Below are 7,527 nucleotides of genomic sequence, written 5' to 3'. Positions count from 1 at the left end.
AACAATCGTGATAGACGTAATCACCAGAATAATCTTAGTGATGATCATAATATTCGTCATAATCATATTATGAAACATAATAATCATAATAATCATAATGATAACCATAATAAACTTGGAAACAATCATAATAACCAATATAAATGCCAGAAAAACCATAATAATAGTAATGGCCATAATAATCTAAATGATAATCATAATAACCACACTATCAAACATAATAATCATAGTAATCGTCATAATAACCCCAACAATCATAACAATCGTAATAATAATTATAATAATCATAGCAACAATCATAATAGATTTAATAATCATAGTAATAGTTATACTAACTGTAATAATCATAACAAAGTAGTAATAAACTGAATTATCATGGAAATAACCTTAATAATCGTTATTATAGCCATAATAATCGTGATAGACATAATCACCAGAATAAACATAGTGATCATCATAATACTCTTCATAATCATACTATGAAACATAGTAATCATAATAATCATAATAATAACCATAATCAACTTGGAAGCAATCATAATAACCATTATAATAGCCATAAAAACCATAATAATAGTAATAGCCATAATAATCTAAATGATAATCATAATAACCACACTATCAAACATAATAATCATAGTAATCGTCATAATAACCCCAACAATCATAACAATCGTAATAATAATTATAATAACAATAGCAACAATCATAATAGATTTAATAATCATAGTAATAGTTATACTAACCGTAATAATCATAACAAGGTAGTAATAAACTGAATTATCATGGAAATAACCTTAATAATCGTTATTATAGCCATAAAAGTCGTGATAGACATAATCACCAGAATAATCATAGTGATCATCATAATATTCTTCATAATCATACTAAGAAACATAATAATAATAATAAACATAATAAAAACAATAATAAACGTGGAAACAATCATAATTACCATTATAATAGCCAGAAAAACCATCATAATCATAATAGCCGTAATAATCTGAATGATAATTATAATAACCAAACTATCAACCATTATAATCATAGTAACCGCCATAATAACCACAACAATCATAACAATCGTAGTAATAATCCTTATAAACGTAGCAACAGTCATAATTGCCGTAATGATCATTGTAATAGTTATACTAACTGCAATAATCATAACATCGTTGTAATAAACAGAATTATCATCGAAATAATCTTAAAAATCATTATTATAGCCATAATAATCGTGATAGACATAATCACCAGAATAATCTTAGTGATGATTATAATATTCGTCATAATCATGTTATGAAACATAATAATCATAACAAACATAATAATAACGATAATAAACCTGGAAAAATCGTAATAACCATTATGATGGCCATAAAAAACATAATAATCATAATAGCCATAATAATCTAAATGATAATCATAATAATCACACTATCAAACATAATAATCATAGTAATCGTCATAATAACCCCAACAATCATAACAATCGTAATAATAATTATAATAATCATAGCAACAATCATAATAGATTTAATAATCATAGTAATAGTTATACTAACTGTAGTAATCATAACAAAGTAGTAATAAACAGAATTATCATGTAAATAACCTTAATAATCGTTATTATAGCCATAATAATCGTCATAGTCATAATCAACCGAATAATCTGAGCGATGATCATAATATACGTCATAATCATACTATGAAACATCATAATCATAATAATCATAATAGGAACCATAATAAACTTGGAAAGAGACATAATAACCATTATAATGGCCAGAGAAACCATAATAATCATAATAGCCATAATAATCTGTATGATAATTATAATAACCACACTATCAAATATAATAATCATAGTAATCGTCATAATAAGGACAACAATCATAACAATCGTAATAATATTTATAATAATCATAGCAACAATCATAATAGCAGTAATAATCATAGTAATAGTTACACCAACTGTAATAATCATAACATCGTTATAATAAACATAATAATCATCGAAATAATCTTTATAATCATTATTATAGCCATAATAATCGTGATAGACATAATCACCCGAATACCCCTAGTGATGATCATAATATTCTTCATAATCATAGTATGAAACATAATAATCATAATAATCATAATAATAACCATAATAAACTTGGAAGCAATCATAATAACCATTATAATAGAAATAAAAACCAGAATACACATAATAGGCATAATAATCTAAATGATAATCATAATAACCACACTATCAACCATAATAATCATAGTAACCGCCATAATAATCACAACAATCATAACAATCGTAGTAATAATCATAATAATCATAGCAACAATCATAATAGCCGTAATGATCATAGTAATAGTTAGACTAACTGTAATAATCATAACAACGTAATAATAAACAGAATTATCATGGAAATAACATTGATAATCGTTATTATATCCATAATAATCGTCATAGTCAAAACCACCAGAATAATCTTAGTGATTATGATAATATTCGTCATAATCATACTAAGAAACGTAATAATCATTACAAACATTATAATAACTATAATAAACCTGGAAAAATCATAATAACATTTATGATGGCCATAAGAGCCATAATAATCATAACAGCCATAATAATCTAAATGATAATCATAATAACCACACTACCAACCATGATAATCATAGTAACCGCCATAATAACCACTACAATCATAACAATCGTAGTAATAATCATAATAATCATCGCAACAATCATAATAGCCGTAATAATCATCGTAACTGATATACTAACTGAAATAATCATAACATCGTATTAATAAACAGAATTATCATGGCAATAACCTTAATAATAGTTATTATAACCTTAATAATCGTAATAGTCATAATCACCAGAATAATCAAGTGATGACCATAATATACGTCACAATCATACTATGAAGCATAATAATCATAATGATCATAATGATAACTATGATAATCGTAGCAACAATCATAATAGCCGTAATAATCATAGTAATAGTTAGACTAACTCTAAGAATCATAACAACGTCATAATAAACAGAATTACCATGGAAATAACCTTAATAATCGTTATTATAGCAATAACAATCGTGATAGACGTAATCACCAGAATAATCTTAGTGATGATCATAATATTCGTCATAATCATATTATGAAACGTAATAATCATAATAATCATAATGATAACCATAATAAACTTGGAAACAATCATAATAACCAATATAAAAGCCAGAAAAACCATAATAATAGTAATAGCCATAATAATCTAAATGATAATCATAATAACCACACTATCAAACATAATAATCATAGTAATCGTCATAATAACCCCATCAATCATAACAATCGTAATAATAATTATAATAATCATAGCAACAATCATAATAAATTTAATAATCATAGTAATAGTTTTACTAACTGTAATAATCATAACAAAGTAGTAATAAACTGAATTATCATGGAAATAACCTTAATAATCGTTATTATAGCCATAATAATCGTGATAGACATAATCACCAGAATAAACATAGTGATCATCATAATACTCTTCATAATCATACTATGAAACATAGTAATCATAATAATCATAATAATAACCATAATAAACTTGGAAGCAATCATAATAACCATTATAATAGCCATAAAAACCATAATAAACATAATTGGCGTAATAATCTAAATGATAATCATAATAACCACACTATCAACCATAATAATCATAGTAATCGTCATAATAACCACAACAATCATAACAATCGTAATAATAATCATAATAATCATAGCAACAGTCATAGTAGTCGTAATAATCATAGTAATAGTTATGCTACCTGTAGTAATCATAACATCGAAATAATAAACAGAATTATCATGGAAATAAACTTAATAATCGTTATTATAGCCATAATAATCGTAATAGTCATAATCTACAGAATAATCTTAGTGATGATCATAATATTCGTCATAATCATATTATGAAAGAAAATAATCATAATAATCATAATGATAACCATAATAAACTTGGAAGCAATCATAATAACCATTATAATAGCCATAAAAAACACAATAATAGTAATAGCCATAATAATCTAAATGATCATGGTAAAAACCATACTATCAACCATAATAATCTTAGTAATCGTCATAATAACCACAACAATCATAACAATAGTAATAATAAACATAATAATCATCGCAACAATCATCATAGCCGTAAAAATCATAGTAATGGTTGTACTAACTGTAATAATCATAACAACGTAATAATAAACAGAATTATCACGGAAATAAGCTTAATAACCATTATTATAGGCATAATAATCGTAATAATCATACTAAGAAACATAATAATAATAATAAACATAATAAAAACAATAATAAACGTGGAAACAATCATAATTACCATTATAATAGCCAGAAAAACCATAATAATCATAATAGCCGTAATAATCTGAATGATAATTATAATAACCTAACTATCAACCATTATAATCATAGTAACCGCCATAATAACCACAACAATCATAACAATCGTAGTAATAATCCTTATAATCGTAGGAACAATCATAATAGCCGTAATAATCATAGTAATAGTTAGTCTAACTGTAATAATCATAACATCGTAACAATAAACAGAATTATCATGGAAACAACCTTAATAATCGTTATTGTATCTATAATAATCGTAATAGTCATAATCACCAGAATAATCTTAGTGATTATGATAATATACGTCATAATCATACTATGAAGCATAATCATCATAATAATCAGAATAAGAGCCATAATAAACTTGGAAACAATCATAATAACCATTATAATGGCCATAAAAAACATAATAATCGTAACAGCCATAATAATCTGAATGATAATCATAGTAACCATACTATCAACCATAATAATCACAGTAACCTTCATAATAACCACAAAAATCATAAGAATCATAATAATAATTATGATAATCGTAGCAACAATCATCATAGCCGTAAAAATCATAGTAATAGTTGTACTAACTGTAATAATCATAACAACGTAATAATAAACAGAATTATCACGGAAATAAGCTTAATAACCATTATTATAGGCATAATAATCGTAATAATCATAATCACCATAATAATCTCAGTGATGAGCATAATAATCATCATAATTATACTAAGAAACATAATAATAATAATAAACATAATAAAAACAATAATAAACGTGGAAACAATCATAATTAACATGATAATAGCCAGAAAAACCATAATAATCATAATAGCCGTAATAATCTGAATGATAATTATAGTAACCAAACTATCAACAATTATAATCATAGTAACCGCCATAATAACCACAACAATCATAACAATCGTAGTAATATCCCTAATAATCGTAGCAACAATCATAATTGCCGTAATGATCATAGTAATAGTTATACTAACTGTAATAATCATAACATCGCTGTAATAAACAGAATAATCATCGAAATAATCTTAAAAATCATTATTATAGCCATAATAATCGTGATAGACATAATCACCAGAATAATCTTAGTGATGATCATAATATTCGTCATAATCATATTATGAAACATAATAATCATAACAAACATAATAATAACGATAATAAACCTGGAAAAATCGTAATAACCATTATGATGGCCATAAAAACCATAATGATCACAATAGCGGCAATAATCTAGATGATAATAATAATAACCATACTATCAACCATAATAATCATAGTAACCGCCATAATAACCGCAACAATCATAACAACCATAGTACTAATCCTAATAATCATAGCAACAATTATAATAGCCGTAATGATCATAGCAATAGTTATACTAACTTTAATAATCTTAACATCGCTATAATAAACAGAATAATCATCGAAATAACCTTAATAATCATTATTATTACCACAATAATAGTGATAGACATAATCACCAGAATAATCTTTGTGATTATCATAAAATTCGTCATAATCATACTATGAAACATAATAATCATAATAATCATAATGAGAACCATAATAAACTTGGAAAGAGTGATAATAACCATTATAATGGCAATAAAAACCATAATAATCATAATAGCCATAATAATCTGAATGATAATTATAATAACCACACTATCAAACATAATAATCATAGTAATCGTCATAATAAGGACAACAATCATAACAATCATAATAATAATTATAATAATCATAGCAACAATCATAATAGATTTAATAATCATAGTAATAGTTATACTAACTGTAATAATCATAACAAAGTAGTAATAAACACAATTATCATGGAAATAACCTTAATAATCGTTATTATAGCCATAATAATCGTCATAGTCATAATCACCCGAATAATCTGAGCGATGATCATAATATACGTCATAATCATAATATGAAACATAATAATCATAATAATCATAATAAGAACCATAATAAACTTGGAAAGAGTCATAATAACCATTATAATGGCCATAAAAACCATAATAATCATAATAGCCATAATAATCTGAATGATAATTATAATAACCACACTATCAAACATAATAATCATTGTAATCGTCATAATAAGGACAACAATCATACCAATCGTAATAATAATTATAATAATCATACTAACAATCATAATAGCAGTAGTAACCATAGTAATTGTTTATACTAACTGTAATAGTCATAACATCGCAATACTAAACAGAATTATCATGGAAATAACCTTAATAATCTTTTTAGTAGCCATAATAATCGTGATAGACATAATCACCAGAATAATCATAGTGATCATCATAATATTCTTCATAATCATACTATGAAACATAATAATCATAATAATCATAATAATAACCATAATAAACTTGGAAGCAATCATAATAACCATTATAATAGCCATAAAAACCATAATAACCATAATAGGCATAACAATCTAATTGATAATCATAATAACCACACTATCAACCATAATGACCATAGTAACCGCCATAATAACCGCAACAATCATAACAACCGTAGTATCAATCCTAATAATCATAGCAACAATCATAATAGCCGTAATGATCATAGCAATAGTTACACCAACTGTAATAGTCATAACATTGCTATAATAAACAGAATAATCATCGAACTAACCTTAATAATCATTATTATACCCACAATAACAGTGATAGACATAATCACCAGCATAATCTTAGTGATTATCATAATATTCGTCAAAATCATACTATGAAACATAATAATCATAATAATCATAATGATAACCATAATAAGTTTGGAAACAATCATAATAACCATTATAATAGCCATAAAAACCACAATAATAGTAATAGCCATAATAATCTAAATGATCATGATAATAACCATACTATCAACCATAATAATCACAGTAACCTTCATAATAACCACAAAAATCATAACAATCATAATAATAATTATGATAATCGTAGCAACAATCATAATAGCCGTGAAAATCATAGTAAATTTGTACTAACTGTAAGAATCATAACAACGCAACAATAAACACAA

Source organism: Calliopsis andreniformis, unplaced genomic scaffold (genome assembly GCF_051401765.1).
Source record: "Calliopsis andreniformis isolate RMS-2024a unplaced genomic scaffold, iyCalAndr_principal scaffold0114, whole genome shotgun sequence".
Taxonomy (NCBI): Eukaryota; Metazoa; Arthropoda; class Insecta; order Hymenoptera; family Andrenidae; genus Calliopsis; species Calliopsis andreniformis.
This window is presented reverse-complemented; position numbering follows the sequence as displayed.